At 38.1% G+C, this 19248-nt stretch overlaps 2 protein-coding genes across 7 annotated transcripts in view; both read left to right on the top strand.

Annotated features, from left to right (window-relative positions):
- LOC108261282 (NACHT, LRR and PYD domains-containing protein 12) overlaps window positions 1–9951 on the top strand; it is a 154557-nt gene extending 144606 nt beyond the window's left edge. For 2 of the 6 annotated variants that reach the window (XM_053679072.1, XM_053679067.1), the window contains 3 exons: window positions 8602–8701; window positions 8815–8882; window positions 8973–9951. The gene's annotated coding sequence lies outside the window, so the exon portion shown is untranslated. Of the gene's footprint in view, window positions 1–8601; window positions 8702–8814; window positions 8916–8972 lie in introns of all 6 variants that reach the window. The other 4 variants (XM_053679071.1, XM_053679070.1, XM_053679068.1 and 1 more) reach the window with 4 other exon arrangements.
- Window positions 1–19248, top strand: part of LOC108262158 (histone H2AX) — a 361614-nt gene that overhangs the window by 190175 nt on the left and 152191 nt on the right. The gene's annotated exons all lie outside the window — the stretch shown is intronic.

Genomic DNA, 19248 nt, shown 5'->3' with positions numbered 1-19248 from the left:
ACGGTTACAATATATACAAACTATCTCTCTCTTTCAGAGTTTCTTAATGTTTACAGTTGCAGAATTTTAAAAAATAAATATCCAAAATATTAACCATTTACTTTCTTTGTTTTAAATATTAAAAAATTCTAAAACCTATTTATTTCAAAATGTAAAAGAGAAAAAAAATCCAGATTTTCACTGTGGTCTCAGACATTTGTTTGTGTGTGTGTGTGTGTGTGTGTGTGTGTGTGTGTGTTTCTGTATTCTACTATACTGTATTCTTACCTTGCTGATGGGTCAGAATCGACTGCAGTGAGAAAATGCATATCCCTGTGCAGAAAAATATACATTATAGGAATAACATTTGATAGGTTGTTTTTTTTTAACCTATAAAAGGTATTGTCTTTTGAAATTATGACAATTTACAAGTGATATTAAATCAATCATAGTGTACTGTAAAACAAGATTTTTTTTAAATACTTGAAATCAGAGTTTCAAGTAAAAGAAAAAGCATGGGCCTCTGTGAATTCTCCATTTTCTGCTTAACTAGAAAGATACCAACTTTAGACAATTTATAAGAGCACTCAAGGATTAAAAAGAAAATAGCCAGTTGAGGAAGCAATGTACCATTCACCACTTAATAATCAGACTTTAACTGTGCACATCAAATTATATGAAGAGCATCATATAACAAATATATCATTCATTGTGCCAAAATAAAGGCACAGTTTAGAGAGATTTCTTACCTTCTTCGACATAGATCAGAAAGTCCTCTCTTTGACCCTTTAAACTCTGAGCTGTCCACTTGGTGTATCACTAAATGATTATTTAGTTTATTTAAAAGGCAAATGCAAATAAGTTTGACTCAAACGACAGTCTACAGCAAAGTTTAAAAAAAACATGAAGCAAAAACCTTCCATTTACATTTTATACATACATAAATATATACATATATAATATAGGTATAGGTTTTATCCAGCAAGATAATTGATTTATGAATCAATCAATGTCTGATTCATAAAAAACTGTTGTACAAATGTGTGACGCAAAAGCAAAAATGTCAGGCTAAAACTGATGTGATGGATCATCCAGCATTCCCTTTAGTCATCTGATGATGCATTTATTATAGATTCTCCTTCAAACATTGTTTAATTGACTTTCAGAGTTAAGAGGTTTTCATTTTTGGCAATGAGACAATCATTACTGTGACAAAACATTAATAACTTCTCCATTTGAACTGTTAAAATGTGCAGATTCATTGTATTTCAATATGAAACTGTTCTCAAAAAATAATATTAGACACCAGGATAATATTAATTAATAATAGCACCTAATATTCATTAGCATTGAATTTATTAAAACACTGTGCTATTCTATCACACACCTTTGAATCATGTTAATTTAAATACTATAGTTATAGCACCTGTCAGTGCCAACATCCCCCAAGATTTCATAATGTAATGGGTTTACATTAATACTACATGAATTGATCACGCTCACTTTATATAATTCAATCTTGTAATTAGAAACTTGTGTAAATTAAGCTTGGCATAAGCAGTGAAATCGTGTTTTGATGAGAAATTTAATATTTCTTTGTAAACTATAAATCATATTTTTTCTCAAATCTAGTCTACAGCATGTTCCATGTTTTGTTGAAACATTGTAATTGTAAATCGACACTGGTTATGAGTAAGGAGCTATATAAATTACACATATTATTATTATTATTATTATTATTAATAATAATAATAATAATAATAATAATAATAATAATAATAATAATAATGTATTTATTTATTTATGATATATTTTAACTGTTGAAGCATATGTAATTAAACGGTGATTTCAGTGGTGGTAACACTGTATACAGTGCCTTGAATCCAGTTTCAGGTGTTTTGGAGTTCTTAATGATCTGTTTTAGGAAAAATAGTATTTTGAATACATTTTGCATTAGGCTGCGCAAAGCAGCTGGAGTGCCGATCTTATTTGCTTCTGCAGGATTTGTTTGAAAAAGAACTTAACTAATTCGTGTGGCAGCTGCGCAATGCATAAAATCATGCAGATACAGGTAAGTATTTCAGTAAGCTTCAGTTAATATTCACACCAAACATCAGAATCTCAGTGATCTCAGTGATGATGGTATGAATGTTGGTGCCAGACGAGCTGGTTTGAGAATTTTAGAGGCTGATCTGGGATTTTCACAGACAGCAATCTCTTGAGTTTACACAGAATGGTGGAGAAAAACAAATACCTTGTTGATGAGAGAGGACAGAGGAGAATGGACAGACTGGTTCGAGCTGACAGAAAGGCTATGGTAATGATAATTCTTTACAAGTGTGGGGAGCAGAAAACCCTCTTGCAACATACAATACGTCTAACCAAATGAGGTGGATAAGCTACAACCATATTAGGTTCCACTCCTGTCTGTGAGCCAAGAACAGGAACCTGAGGTTAGAGTGGGCGTGGACTCACTGGAACTGGACAGTTGAAGCATGGAAAAACATTGCCTGATTTGATGAATGTTGATTTCTGTTGTGACATGTAGATGATAGGGTCAGACATTGGCATCAGCAGCATGAACCTGCCTTGTGTCAACAGTCCAGACGGCTGCTGGTGGTATAATGTTCTGTGGAACTATAGAACCGTGTGTGTGTGTGTGTACTGTTTGTTTGTTTGTTTCCCTCCTTCATCGACTACACCCACCTTGCCACAAGTGTTTTTCCTAAAAATGTTTGTAGTAGGACAAAAATAGAAAGAATATGGCACAGTCATTCTACCTAGAGCACGCCAACCATCAGAAGTCAGTGACTGGGTAAGAGTCCATTAGTCAGTGAAGCGCTAACAAATTCTGAGAAATTAATCAGTGTAAATTCTACACTTTACATTCTTGCACATTTAAAAACTTTCTGCATTCCTCAAAATCTGCATACCTGATCTCTAAAAACATTTCAGAATATTCCTTTTGGCTTCATCACCACCCACCATTTTTTGGGGTTGCCACATTTAAATGAGTTAAGTAACAAATTATGTTTTGTAAAATATATTTCAGATATGTTTCACGTTCTAGACCCGGGCTTCCAGAAAAGTACTGTAAACACATAACGTAACACATAATCCAGTACGATGAAATTCTTTGCTTGGAATTGTAGGTTGCAGAGTATAAATGATTAAACTTTGGGTTGTTAAGCTTCCTATGATTTTGTTTTGAAAGTTCAGTTCCATATAGTAGACAAACATCTGCTTCTGTTTGAATCAAATAACCAAATATTTTATTTTTTTCTGTATATGAGCCAGACTGAGACAGATTCTAAAAAGATTGTATACAAGTGTCAATCTCCCCAAGCCACACTGGATAATCAAATCCCTTCCTTATACTTTCCACCATAACAGCATTCAAAAGCACTACAGCTGGAAAGAACAACACAGAAAGATACTGAGCAAGTCATATGATTATCACTCTTTAGCTCTTGTTTAGTTTGTCTACGTATACCCCTCTGTTTCTTTGTTTCTTTGTAAAATCTTATAGTGCATTGCTAGCATCCAAGCCTTGTTTTCTACAATCCCAATTCTAAAAAAATTGTGACGCTGTGTAAAATGTAAATAAAAACATAATGCAATGATTTGCAAATCTCATAAACCCATATTTTATTCACAAAAGAACATAGAATACATCAAATGTTTAAACTGAGGAAATGTACCATTTTAAGGAAAAAATAAGGTCATTTTGAATATGATGGCAGCAACACGTCTAAAAAAAAGTTGGGACAGGACCATGTTTACCACCGTGTGATATCCCCTCTTCTTTTAACAACAGTCTGTATAAGTCTGGGAACTGAGCAGACCAGTTGCTGGAGTTTTGAGAGAGGAAGGTTGTCTCATTTGTGTCTGATACAGAATCCTAGCTGCTCAACAGTCCTCAGTCTTCTTTGTCGTATTTTTCATTTCAGGAAGCACCAAATGTTTTCAATTGGTGAAAGGTCTGGACTGCAGGCATTTGTGTATCATACATTATATCAAATAATTATTTTAAATAGGACACCAAATTAATTAAGAAAACCATCCAATCCAGTATGGTTCTTTTTCGACCCACTTTATGCATTTGTGTAGGCTTTTTGGTTCATGCATTCTAGGGTTAATAAGTCGCTTTAAGTATGATAGCCATGTTATATGGACTTTGATATGATATACTTATATATTGCAGACAGTAGTTTCTAATAAACATACTGGTTTATTGTATAAACACGACACTCTCTTTAACCACGTACCAACTGTATGTGTCCGCCATATTGATGAGGGAAAGACCGCGCTGTAAACAAATACAAGTAAACGGAGGAGCTGTGGTTTTTCTGGATAATAAATTACATGATTTACCGGAGATGATAACGGCATCGTTTTCAAAAACTTGCCCTTTGAAACCCGTTTTCCAAACTTTTCAGGCCCCGAAACGCCGTCGTCATGGAAACAAACAGCCAAACCGCATCAGAAGTTTTCGGTTTTTATTTGAAAACGTTGTGGTGTAAACGGCCCCTTAACAACTACAGCAAAATACTGCTTTTATTGCTGAAGTCTTTCTGTAAACAAATAGAAATGAAATAGAATTTTTATGATTCACACTATATTACACTCCATTCTTCTTCTCAAACACAACTCTATTTTGAAAAGAATTAAGGTGTTTTTATTATTTAAAAAAAAAAACAATTTCATGATGCAGCTTATTATTAGAGCTGCAACTAACGATTATTTTCACAATCGATTAATTGGTCAATTATTTTGTCGAATAATCTGATGGGGGCGGGGCAAACTTTCAGTGCCTTCTTTTGTTTATTTAAAATAAAATCCACAAACTGAGTGTTACAAATATAAATTCAGACTAAAACTTTACACAGATGTTTGTCCAAAACAGAAAAGAACCCGATACACACACACACACACACACACACACATATATATATATATATATATATATATATATATATATATATATATATATATATATATATATATATATATATATATATATATATATATATATATATATATAAAATTAATTTAGGACTGTAGTTTAATTCGGTGCTTTTTGTGAATCCATAAAAAAAATAATGCATAAGTGCTTTATATAATATAAATGTAAACTAACTATATAAGATAAATATATATAAACATTTATAAATAGTTAGATAGATAGCATTATTTTTTATGGATGCACAAAAAGCACAGAATTAAACTCCAGTCCTAAATGAATAATAAAAACTCACTTTCACTGCACCTTGTGGTTTCTGTTCCTCGGTGTCTTTAGACATTATTTTACTTTTGATCATAATGTGTGAATTAGACATTACAGATCTTACTCGCGCTACACTCTGTATCAGCGCGTGACCAGCAATGTGCGTGACCAGTTACTAACACGTCACTTCCGACAGAATTTACACTGCAAGCGCGCAGATACAGCATATAATGACAAACTTAAATTAAACTAAACCTTTTGAGCAGCTTGCGACCGCATCACTGTCATGCTTCCGTGCTCCACAAACTCCGCTTTATAAAGTTTATAAACCTTCTCAGAGGTGTTTAATCCCTGACTTAGAGGACGCACACTTTCTTCCTCAGTCACGTGATGATTTCTCCTCTGTCTGCTGAGGACTGAGGTCATGTTGGGAATAAAAGATAACACTGACAGAAAGTAAATTGAAGAAAGTCAGTGTCGGTGACTCTGAGGCTAAAGCTAGCGGTGTTGCATTACGTGCGTGTGACGATTTGCTGATATGAGAGGTTAGGCTATGTCACGTTGTCATAAAGTGGTGTCGGTGCGGTTGTATCGGGGTAGTTTTACAAGCACGAGTACATGAACATAGTATCGGGCCGACACCTGAGTACTGGTATCGGCATCGGTGCATCCCTAACACACACAGACACAATTAAATTGGAGCAGTGAACCATAAGATCTTTGATGACGTCATGTACAGGTCAGAGGTCTAGAACTCACTTTCTTTCTCTCCCTTGATAATCGTTGTTTTAATGTAATAATGTATACATTACATTTATCTCTGTAATCTTCTTCCCTATTTGTGGATATTCTCGAGTGAAATAGTCGAGGCCTCCTACAGAACATATTAAGCTACACAGGAGCAGTGATGAGAATAAACATGACTTTTGGTGCTGATGATTAAATATGGCAGTTTTATTATGAACCCACTACATTAGAGAAGGAAATACTGGATGTGAAGTGCAGTAGTGCTAGTGTGTGTGAATAGACTATCAGTTTAGATACTGACCCTGAACACTACTAACATGCAGTGCTTTCTTGGGGTGGTGCTGAAGTTGGAGTTGAACCGGTAAAAAAGATATTAGAGAGAGGCTTCTTTACACTCCTGAAGATGTTCAATTAGAACCTGCACCAAACTCCCCTGATTCAAGTCATCAGCTAATTAAGTGGCCTGCACGAGCTGAGGTGGGTGCTTTAGAGCAGATAAAACACCAAATGTGTTAGATAAGAGTTCAGAGCTTGTGTTCTAGACACAGGATTTAGAGTGGAGACTTGGGTCCTGAGCTTTGGAGTTATTCTGATTATAGGTTTCAGTGAGGAAGTGACTGAAATTAAGGAGAGGAACTGGGAATAAAGTTATAGTCTTTCTGAGTAAACAGAGAATAAGGCTATATTATTGTTATGGGGAAAAAGTAAGCTCGTAGCAGTGTTGATGAAATACATGTACATGTCTGTTTTAGGCCCACTGCTCTTTACTTTATATATGCTACCCCTTGGTCAAATTATTCGTAAACATGGAATTAGCTTCCACTGTTATGCTGATGATACACAGTTGTATGTTTCAGCGAAGCCAGAGGACAGACAGAAGCTTAGTAAAGTTGAGGAATGTGTAAAGGACATTAGACATTGGATGTTAATTAACTTCCTTCTACTTAATTCTGATAAAACAGAAATACTTTTATTAGGCCCACGTGTAGCTAGAAGTATCCTTTCTGATCACATGGTTACTCTGGATGGTCTTTCTGTTTCATCATGTGCAGCAGTTAAAGACCTTGGAGTGATTATTGACTCCAGCCTATCATTTGATGCTCATGTAGATAATATTACTAGGATAGCTTTCTTTCATCTCAGAAATATTTCTAAAATAAGAAACATATTGTCACTACATGATGCGGAAATACTAGTTCATGCATTCGTCACCTCTAGACTAGATTACTGTAATGCCTTACTGTCTGGATGTTCCAGTAGGAATATAAATAAGCTCCAGTTAGTCCAGAATGCAGCTATTAGAGTCCTAACTAGAACCAGAAGATACGACCATATCACACCGATATTATCAATACTGCATTGGCTCCCAGTGAAATCTCACACTGATTTATAAAATACTTTTATTGACCTATAAAGCACTAAATGGTCTCGCGCCACAATATCTAAGCGACCTTTTGGTTTTATATGATCCGCCACGCCTACTTAGATCAAAAGATGCAGGCTATTTGACGGTACCTCGAATAGTGAAGGCTACAGCAGGGGGGAAGAGTTTTCTCTTATAGAGCCCCACAGTTATGGAACAGTCTTCCTATTAGTGTTCGGGACTCAGACACAGTCTCAGTGTTTAAGTCTAAGCTTAAAACGTATTTGTTTACTCAAGCCTACCCTGACTAGATTCTGTTCTACTAATTCGCAGTCATAATTATCTTTTTTCTCCCTCTCTCCTTTCGCCGAGCCCCCCACGAATTTATGGAGATACTAGAGATCCAGATCCTTTCTGCCTCTGGATGGAGCTCAAATCTTCTTTAATTCCAGACTGCTGGGACTACGGCTGCTCCTGACGCCATACAGACTTCAGATAAATCCATAATTAACTTTTTCACACTATCTGTTGTTACCCAGATGAGGACGGGTTCCCTTCCGAGTCGGGTTCCTCTCAAGGTTTCTTCCTCTTAAAACATCTTAGGGAGTTTTTCCTTGCCACCGTCGCCACTCAGTGTCTTGCTCAGTTGGGATAAATTCACACCTTTAATATCTGTACACCGTGTTGATATTTCTATAAAGCTGCTTTGAGACAATGTCTATTGTAAAAAGCGCTATACAAATAAAATTGAAATAAAAAGTCAAAAACTGCTAGAAAAAAACTCAGAACATTTGCTTAGCCTAATACTTTTTTTTCCATCTACACATAATTATTATTGTAGCAGCTGCTTTTGCAATAAAAAGGCTTAAAGTCGAGGGTCCCTGTAAGTATCTATGGAGAAAGAGGAGCAGTGCACCATTGACATCATGCACAGAGGTAGCATGAAGGTGTGACTGAGTTTTTAGAAATTATTTCCTAATCTTATGCTAATATGAATACTACAATAATAATAATAATAAGAAGAAGAAGAAGAAAGGGTGATTAATAAAATAAAATAAATAAAATAGCAGCGCTGCGTGGTGTTCTGGATGGATCTTGACTGCCATCGTGTGGTCGTGTTTAGGAAGTGCACCTTCTCCCAAACGTTGTTTAAAGCCGCAGATTATAAATCTATATTCCTGCAGAGTGTGTGTTTATGACCTGGATGTTGAATTGCTTTTAAACTTTCTACATAAGCAGCATTTCTGGCCTCTGTGAGTCCCAGGTGATGATCTTTTATTTTCAGATTCTTACTGAGGTGCTGTTTTCCACATGCAGTGCTTGGCTGTGTTGGAGGCCACCAAGAAAGACTTCCTGGCTGTCATGTGGAAGCTAAGTGGGCTGGGGTATGTTGTCCTCCATCAGCTGACCTAGCCAGAATGCCTGTCATGTTTTTATGTATTGATTTAATTTCTGTTAGACAGCCTCATGATTTACCAAACATGTTTTTCTTTTTTAGGTCAAGAGGATTTCTGGCCATGGTGCTTGTGCTGCAGTGATCTTGTTCTCCATCACACTCCAACACAGGTAGCCACCTTCACCCTCTCCCAAGAGGTGATGGTACGACTCTGAATAAACACTCTATTATTATAAATAAAGTGTGACTGTGTCTTGTAGTCCACCCACCAACCTTTTTCTGTTCAGTGGTTTGACTTGTGCTACACAGAGGTGAGTCCAGTTATGCTGCAAGAAGTGTAAGTATGATGGGGTTGACGAGTGGGAGGAGAGGTTCTTCCTGTGCAAGGTGCTGCTCTCTCTTCTTTCAGCATAGCTCCTGGTCTCAGAACAGGTTTAGTTCATCGTTGCTGGTGTTGTGTAGAGGATGTTATATTGTGAAAGTCACAACTATCCCCGCTCAAGGTCTTGTGAAATATTTGACCTTATTTGTGACTATATTCACCATGATACTTTCAGCGGTTACTACATTAGTGTCCTTAATTTTTTACTGTTTAAAGATTGTTTAAAAGTTTATTACAGGCTCAATGAATGTTCTTCTCCTTCACTAGAAGATAAAGGCCCGGTTTCACAGACAGGGTTTACATTAAGCCAGGATTAGATCTTCAATAAATTAGGACATTTCAGTAGCTTTTATAAACGTGTCTTTAGAAAAAAATATTTCTGGTGCACATCCTGAGATAAAACAATGGCACTGACGTGTTTTAAGATCCGTCCGTGCAAGTAGCTTTCAGTTAAAACAGCTCAAACATACATTTTAGTCGGGGACTAGGCTTAAGCCTTGTCTGTGAAACCAGGGGGAAAAAGAAGGGTGTGCTTTATTATGCTCTCTGCAGAATATGACAGAAGAAATGTGACTCACACCTGTAACTATAAAAAGCAGGTAGAACTGCAGTTAGCATGAAACCTCAAATGTGTAGCTGGGCTGGAAATTTATTTTTGTATGCATGTATAATATTTTTTCTCTTACAGATGGACCAGCAAACAGATTTAAAGGCTGTTGTGAATGATGGGTTACAGAAATGTCTTCCTGTGTTTATTATTATTTGAAGTTATATATTCTGATTTGTAAGCAAGATTATGAAGTCTCCTTTTGCTAATCATTTTAGAGCATTATTAAAAAGTCCATGTACACAATGTTTATCCCGAGTGCCTTTTTGATGTATTTTATTATCCTGCACAAAGCAAAAACACAATTTGTGTGTAGATGCCCCTCGTAAATATTAACATAGTAAGAGCAAATGGACAAGTGAAACTAATCAATATAAAATCTCTAAAGAAGGGTGTGATGGTACTGATTTTCTTTTTACACACATGGTATGCACGTACTTGGAGTAAATTTTAATGAACAGAATATGGTTTCTATTCAGTACTTGACAAATGATTCAGTGTGGATTAAATGTGAACAAATGAGCCATGAATGTATCCGTGTTCTATATAATATCATTTTTAAGTGGATTTTTACATGACCTTAAAACCCCAGCCAGGCTGCATTACAGGGTCTATTTAAACTTCTCACATCACTGTCCCATCTAGTGCCTATTAATGCTGTTCAACCCTGATGGTTTCACCTGGAATATCCTGTGTTCATTCATTCCGTACAAAGACAAATATCACAAATAAATTCAGTTGTCGTCTCTTAAGTATTTAAGTATTATGGTTTATATGGTCGAGAGAATAAAGAAAAATCTCAAACATTTAGCAACGTTTAGAATGAAAAGTTTAAGGTTGTGAATTACACATCTAAAATTACTCCTTTTTTATCTCCCAAAACCATGTGGAATAATGTTATGATGCCTGACAAGACCAAAATTTAACTTTTTAGCTATAACCAAAAAACATGTTTGGCAAAAAAAAAACAACGCAACACCAAAAGAGCACCATCGCCACAGGGAAGCATTGAGCTTTGGAGTGGTTTTTCTTCAGCTGGACCTGGGCTTTAATCAGGATGGAGGGAATAATGAATAACTCCAAATATCAGTCAATTTTGGTACAAAGCATTAAGGCTTCTGCTACAACACTTAAGATGAAGAGGAATTTCACCTTTCAGCATGTTAACGACCAAGCAAACCTCCAGACCAACAAACGAATGACTTCACCAAAACAAGTTCAAGCTTTTGGAATGGCCCAGTCAGAGTCCAGACCTAAATCCAATCATAAATCTGTGGGGTTTCCCGGAGAGGGCTGTGCACAGGAGATGTCCAGCCAATCTGACGGAGTTAGAATGCTTTTGCAAGGAAGAATGGCAAAATATTGCTAAATCAAGACGCTCCAAACTGATCTACTCTTATCCAAAAAGATGAAATGCTGTGATAAAATTTAAATGTGTTTAAGGGTGTGCACACTTATGCAATCAGGTTATTGTAAATAATTTATCTATTTTACATTGTACATTATTTATTTATTATAAAATGTTTCTTATTGTTTTTCACTTTAAGTAATCAATCTCAGTCGACATTATTCCCCTGTTTCTTAAGATGTTTCATAAAAACACAATTTAATGCACATAAATCCCATCAATTTATTGTGTAGTCATGGTTTTGAGATGTTTTATGCAACCCTTCAGGCATCCATTATATCCTTCACTTCACTTTATTTAACTTTCTCCATGCTGTCTGGAATTACTGAAGACTATTTGGTCATTTGTGACATATAGGAAAATGATTCGATTATAAACATCTATGCATGACTTGAACTTTATGCTCATTTTGTTATGGTAGTCCATCTTATGTATACATGATGAATACCTGTGATGTATTAGTCTTGGGAACATTATAACCATATGGAGAAAAAAACAACTAGCCAAAGTACATATACATAATATTTACATTTAATAGGATGTCACATGAGCAATGTTATTTCTATCGAGCAGTTCTACTGCATGGTTTTAGTAGCAAAAGTTTTGACTTTCAGTTAAATAATACTGCTAGTATATAATAGAATATGGAATATGAGACTATATGCTGATTATTATGATAGGTCAGTCTGCTCAGTGTAATAGTATAACACACCTGATATGGAGATAAATGCTCTGCTAAATACTTCACTGGACAGATACTTAAACCCAGAGTTTACACTTTTGAGGTTTTTTGTTTGTTTGTGTGTAAGTGATTTTCAGTCAAGTCTAAAATTCACAAGTGCTCTGTCTTCTTTAATACACTTCACACAACACTTTAGCTTGTTTGCAAGTACTAATATTCAAACAGGTTCTTTTTTTTTTTTTTTTTTTTTTTTTAGAGCAGGACACATTCATCCATCCATTTTTCCTACACAGAGTCAAGACTCACAGGGGACTCAGGGCACAAGGTGGGGGGACACCCAGGACAGGGTGCCAACCCATTGCAGGGCACAATTGCACACATTTTTTAGAGATACCAATCGGCCTACAACGCATGTCTTTGGACTGTGTGAGGAAACCAGAGTACCCGGATGAAACCCCCTGAAGCACGATGAGAACTACGATGCAGGGCAGAGGCAGGAATTGAACCTCCACAACTGGAGGTGCAAGGCAAACATGATAACGTACGTGCAGCAATTGCCTTGGGCCTCGAGCTAGCAAGGGCCCCCAAAACACTGCATAAACTTATAGTTAAGAAAGTTTTATTTTTACTTTTTGCAAATTAATTATGTTTTTTTCTAAAATGCCATCAGAATGCTTACTTCATGAGTGGCGTATTGTGGACCGGGTGTGGTGGTCCACTCGGGGCCAGAAAGTCCAGGGCCACTTTTAGGCCCCGTACATGCCTGATTATTGCTGTTAATGCTAAATAACATAAGCTGAAATTTTAAATATTGATGTTAAAACACTGAAATGAGGGCCCCATCCCTATATTTTGTCTAGGATCCGACAAATCACTAAATCTGTCCTTGTGCTAGCCACTACACCACCACATAGGACACAAGTTTTATTTTATACATTTACAAAATATATAATTTATTTTCAAAAAAAATTTGTATGATTTGCATTTTTAAGCTATAATATTTGTGATTTTATGTGAAACTATTATAAACAGGTGTCACTCAAGCGAATTAAATGATGTAGATAATGACTGAATCCTACTCTATGGACCCTTAGTCTCTGTATAAGAGGATTTCACTGGGGATGAAGTAATAGATTTAAACTCTATGTAGAGCGCTCTCTCGTGGCTCCACCCACCACGCACGTTCGAACCAATCATATTATCCTCTCTGGCGTCCATGGGCGTGACTAACCGCGTCTGTCTGTTAAAGGTACACAGGCACAGGCCACGCTAATGAAACATCATCCATTTCAAGTCAAGTTGCTATTGTTAAACACTTCACTAAAACCTGTATGGAAACGTTGCTGTTCAGTTGTTCTATAAGCGCAATTTCAACCAAATACAGTGGAGTGTAAAAGTACCCCCTTTTGGTTTCTTTTGGACGGAAGGGTGTTAAATGTCCTAAACACTACAAAATTTGACTGCAAGTAGAAGTTAATTTTATTATCAGACTCAGATATCCATGTTAATATTTTCAATACTGATCATTTGTGTTAAATGACTTGATGATTTTGTGGTCAGTAAACCGTTTTTGCGTTGATTTTGATGTATGTTTTGGATCACTGTCCTGCTGGAAGATGCAACCACGGCACATTTTAATCTTTCTGTCAGAGGCAGTCAGGTTTTTATTTAATATCCATGTATCCTAACAATATGTCCAGGTCCTCTGGCAGAAAAACATTCCCAAAACATTAAAGATCCACCACCATATTTAACCGTGGGCATGAGATACTTTTCCGTATGGCTACCTATCTGTGTGCTTCAAAACCACCTCTGGTGTTTATTACCAAAAAGCTCTATTCTGGTTTCATCTGACCATAGAACCCGATCCCATTTGAAGTTCCAGTAGTGTCTGGCCAACTGAAGACACCTGAGTGTGTTTTTGGATGAGAGTAGAGGCTTTTTTCTTGAAACCCTTCCAACAACTTGTGGTGATGTAGGTGACTTCATATTGTAATTTTGGAGACTTTCTGACCCCAAGACACAACTAACTCCTGCAATTCTCCAGCTGTGATCCTTGGAGATGTTTTGTCCACTCGAACCCTCTTCAGTGTGTTGAGACGATATAGACACGTGTCCAATTCCAGGTTGATTCATAACATTTCCAGTTGACTGGAACTTCTTAATTATTGTCCTGATGGTGGAAATGAGCGTTTTCGATGCTTGTGCTACTTTCTTATAGACACTTCCCATTTTGTGAAGCTCAACAACCTTTTGCTGCACATCACAGCTACAGTGGTGCTTGAAAGTTTGTTAACCCTTTAGAGTTTTCTATATTTCTACATAAATAACAAGATTTACAGACAAGTCCTAAAACTACACAAAGAGAACCAATTTAAACAAACGTGACACATGTTATACTTGGTCATTTATTTATTGCAGAAAATAATCCAATATTACATATCTGGGAGTGGCAAAAGTATGTGAACCTTTTGCCTTCAGTATCTGATCTGACCCCCTTGTGCAGCAATAACTGCAACTAATCATTTCCAGTAACTGTTTATTAGTCCTGCACATGGGCTTGGACATCAGTTTTGGCCATTCAAACCAATAACTTTATTGTTCTTTAACCATTATTTGTTTTAGGCCATTGTCTTATTGCATGCCCCACTTTCTCTTGAGATTCAGTTCAGTTCCTGGGTTCATTCTTGCCCTGCGTTTGGGGAACTCACCACTACACTAATTATAATCTTTCAGATAGCTTGGAGATTTAGTACGTGTAGACCTTCTCAACTCGGGGTTTTCCATCCCAAGGAAAGTTTCTGATGCAGCCACTTCAGAAGTTCCTCCCAGTTTTTGTTTGTGACTTTCCTCAGAGAATGAAGAACCTGAGTCTTTTGTAGAATGCGCTGGAATGGCAACATCTGGCCGTGAAGTGTCTTACAACTCTGGTGCTACGGATGTTGCATTGTGCCCGTCTCTCACCTGATCAATATGTCAGTGCACTACTTGCCCACTTCCCAATGCTACTGTGCACCATACAGGACCAGTCTTTTTCTGAACTGTTCCTGGAATAAAAGTAGGTCCAGAGCTGAAGTTCCTAGTATACACTGGGTCACCCACCACGAGATATCTTTCCTTTGCATGTTGGTCATGGTACCATTTTTCTCAATTATTTGTATCTCAATGAGACCCTGTGTAGACCAGTTTCCTTCCACACAGCAGTTTAGCGGCTGATTTGCCAGTGGTCGACTGTGGCGTCGTTCGGTAACTGAACAGCACTTTGCCTAGCTTTTTCAATGGACTCTCCAGCACTCTTTTCATCAGGGTTTTGAATGTTTGAACGGCCCTTTCAGCCAGACCACTGGAAGATGCATGGTAGGGTGCTGTGCTTGTGTTTAATTCCGTTTCTTTCCATAAACTCTTGGAATTCAGCACTGGTAAAAAACAAAACAAAAAAACTGCTATGGTCTGACATCACTACTTCTGGTATCCTGTGTTGGCTAAAGGTTTGTCTTAAGCACTCAATGGTAATTGTGGATGTAGACTTGATTAACAGATAAGCCTCTATCCATTTTGAGAATGCTTCTACCACGATCAAGAACATTCTACTCATCCACGGTGCACCGTAATCAATGTGAATCCTTCTCCATGGTTGCTCTGGTATCTCTCACGCATGCAGTGGCGCGTTTGCCGGAGCGTTTCTGTTTTCCTGACAGACTGCACACGATTTGACCAATGCTTCCACCTCTGCATCCAAGTGTGGCAACCACATATAGCTACGCACCAGGCCTTTCATCCTGGTAATTCCCGGATGGGTTTCGTGTAGATGTCTTAGAAGAGCCGCACGCCGCGGAGGTGGAACCACTACGCGAGTCCCCCATAAAACTAAGCTTCCCTGTATGCAGAGTTCATCCTATTTCCTTACATATTAGGGATGTCATGATACCAAAAATCTAGTCGTTGGTAACGATACCACCAAAAGTACACATGCTCAGTACCATGGTGTGATGTTTATTATTTTTTTTAAAAACCCAGAGAACAAAAAAAAAAAAAAAAAAAAACTATAAAATTAAAAACTCCTGGAGGGCATCCTCCTCTGGCTGATACTGGGGGGGGGGGGGGGGGGGGGGAAGAGAGAGAGAGAGAGAGAGAGATTGATTTTAGTTGAAACACTGTCTGACCATGACTAAGTGCTAAGGTGCACTCCTGAATGCACACACACCCCTTATACTCTGAATGCAGGCATTAGTTTAAATTCACTGATACGGTGTCAGGATAAAAAGATTTATTAAAAGCATGAACATGTGAATAATTATTAGTGACATGAGGCTACATTTAGCTGACAGGACACGGGCTGAATGGAGATGCATGGTGGTCCATTAGGAGGTAGTTTATAACATTGCAATGCGTTAGCGTTTAACAAATAACTGGATATCGCAAACATTACATGGAGCATAATGTTAGCTGATTTCACGGCTACAATACCAGCTGTCTCAAACATAATATAGGACCTGTCTTTCGACTGTAATCCTATGGCATTAATTTTGTAACCTAAAAATATCTCTACTTCTCCCAAGGACTCGCACTTGCTCCTTCTTTGCCTCAGTCCACTCTTTTCTATCCTACTTAGTACCTCATCCAAGTTCTGCAGATGTTCATTAGCCCCTGAGACTAGAATGCAATCCAGATAAACTGTGACGCGTGTGATGTCTTGCAGAATCCCTTCTATTGTGTGCTGGAAGATCGCTGGACTTGAAGCAACTCCAAATGGTGGCCTGTTGTAAGTACATAATCCCTTGTGCATGTTGATTGTAACGTACTTATTGGAATTTTTGTACAGTATTATCTTCTGATGCGCATGGGTCATGTCCAGTTGGGAAATTCTTTCCCCCTGCCGACTGAGCAAATAAATCTTCTACCTTGGGAATTGGATACTGCTCCACACTAGAGCTGGATTTACTGCGAATTTATAATCCCTACAAATTGGGGTAGAACCATCAGTTTTCTGACTGGAACAATGGGAGCTGCCCACTCTGCAAACTGCATTGGTTCAATGATCTTGTCTTCCACCAGCCTCTGGAGCTCTCTCTCCAGTAGTGGACCCAACTCTTCTTTGAACACTTTGGATTGTCTCTCCAATACGTTAGCCAATTTATGACCTGGTACATTTGCTACTGTATTTACCAGCTGAGGCAACAAATGATTTCTGTAGCCATGAATGAAGCTCGTTTAACCGCATGTTTATTCCTTACATAATACATATTAAACGCAAAGCATGTAGGGGTTCTACATGCATATAGTATTTGCACAATCAATAACCTATTCGAGTAATTCATTGTCGTATATAAACTTGATTTTGTGTTTGTGTCTGCAGTGTCCAAAGCCCAGGCTGACCCCCCACCCCTTCAACCTTTGCAGCAATGCTGGCAGCGCTATTTCCCAAAGACAACCTCTGGATATGACGCTGAGCACGTGCACTCAACTTCTTCTTTGGTCGACCATGGCGAGGCCTGTTCTGAGTGGAACCTGTCCTGTTAAACCGCTGTATGGTCTTGGCCACCGTTCTGCAGCTCAGTGTCAGGGTCTTGGTAATCTTCTTAAAGCCTAGGCCATTTTTATGTAGAGCAAGAATTCTTTTTTTTCACATCCTCAGATAGTTCTTTGCCTTGAGGTGCCATGTCGAACTTCCAGTGACCAGTATGAGGGAGTATGAGAGTGATGACACCAAATTTTACACACCTGCTCCCCATTCACACCTGAGACCTTGTAACACTAACAAGTCACATGACACCGGGGAGGGAAAATGGCTAATTGGGCCCGATTTGGACATTTTTACTTGGGGGTGTACTCACTTTTGTTGCCAGCGGTTTAGACATTAATGTGTGTTGAGTTATTTTGAGGGGACAGCAAATTTACACTGTTACACAAGCTGTACACTCACTACTTTACACTGTAGCAAAGTGTCATTTCTTCAGTGTTGTCACATGAAAAGATATCAAATATTTACAAAAATGTGAGGGGAGTTCTCACTTTGTGAAATACTGTACATCTTTTTATTTACTTTAATATTTATTCATTGTGTGTGTGTGTGTTTTGTTTTTATTTATTTATGACAGACGGTAGCGTGTCTGACTCCAGATCAGAAGTTTGCGTGTTCAAATCACGTCGGGGTCATTCAATGCACTGGGGTGATATCTACCATTATTAATTTGACAACCTGCTGAATGTTTACCCTTAGTTTGCCCATTTTGCTTGCTGAACAAAACATGCTGGAAAGAGGCACGTTAGATGGTTTCACTGGTCCTCTCAGAGGATCTGGAGGGTACTACAACACCCAAACAGGGACTTGAACCCTGGACCCTCAGATTAAAAGTCTGATGCTCTACCGACTGAGCTATCTGGGACGCTCTAGTAACTAGCACACTTTTGACCAGCATGTCGCTTGGAAATCGTTACCAGCATAACTCTTATTCGTAAGGCTCACTCTGAAGGCTTGTCCTGGTTCAAGGAATGCCTTCGTGTCATGGTATGAGAACAAGTAGAATAGCATCAGCAGAGCTTGCGCTTCGTGGCACCTCGTCTGTGAGTCCTGCTGGTTTTGATGTTAGTAAACACATTGCTTTAGTTCCTATGTTTAGGGAAAGTGAGGTGGACACCTATTTCCCTGTGTTTGAGCCTAGAAATATTTGGTCTTTATTGCTACAGTGCAAGTTTGTGGGAAAAGCTCAAGAAGTATGTTCTGCTCTAACGTTGGAACAAAGCTTGGAGTATGACACAGTTAAATCAGATGTGTTACGGGCATATGAACTTGTCCCTGCAGCTTACCAGCAGAAATTTCGAAAGCATGCCAAAACCGCCAGCCAAACATATGTTGAGTTCGCGCATGAAAAGTCTGCGTTCTTTGATAAGCGGTGCGCCGCAAATAAGGTCATTACTTTAGATCAGTTAAAAGAATTGATCCTGCTGGAAGAATTTAAGACCTGTATTTCTGACAAACTTGTGGTTTATTTGAATGAGCAAAAACTCTCTCCACTCGCTGATGCTGCCGTTTTGGCTGATGAGTTTGTGCTCATGCACAAAACTGTATTTTCCGCTCCGCGTCGTCGTGATCTTTCTGATCGCAGCTACAGCTACAACGCTCCTGTGAGCGCATCTAAAAGTGCTAGTGAGTCCTGTGAATGTTTTTACTGTCGCGAATCTGGTCACCTCATTGCTGCTGGTCCCGTTTTAATATGCAAAAATCGACGGAAATCACAAAACAGTCCTAAGAGTGTGGTTTTAGTGCAGGTACAATGACAACACTGACAGTTTGCACTCACTTTCCTTAGTTGACACAGCATTTGAACCTTTTATTCTGGATGGCGTAGTTTTGCTCTCTGACCGTAAACCACTGTGTATTCTGAGAGACCCTGGAGCCGCTCAGTCCTTTATGGTGGAAGGTGTCCTTCCTTTGTCTGAGCACTCTAGCTGTGGTG

The sequence above is a fragment of the Ictalurus punctatus genome, unplaced genomic scaffold (genome assembly GCF_001660625.3).
Source record: "Ictalurus punctatus breed USDA103 unplaced genomic scaffold, Coco_2.0 Super-Scaffold_100060, whole genome shotgun sequence".
Taxonomy (NCBI): Eukaryota; Metazoa; Chordata; class Actinopteri; order Siluriformes; family Ictaluridae; genus Ictalurus; species Ictalurus punctatus.
The sequence above is the reverse complement of the archived record's forward strand: the minus strand, read 5'-3'. Positions and strand labels throughout refer to the sequence as shown.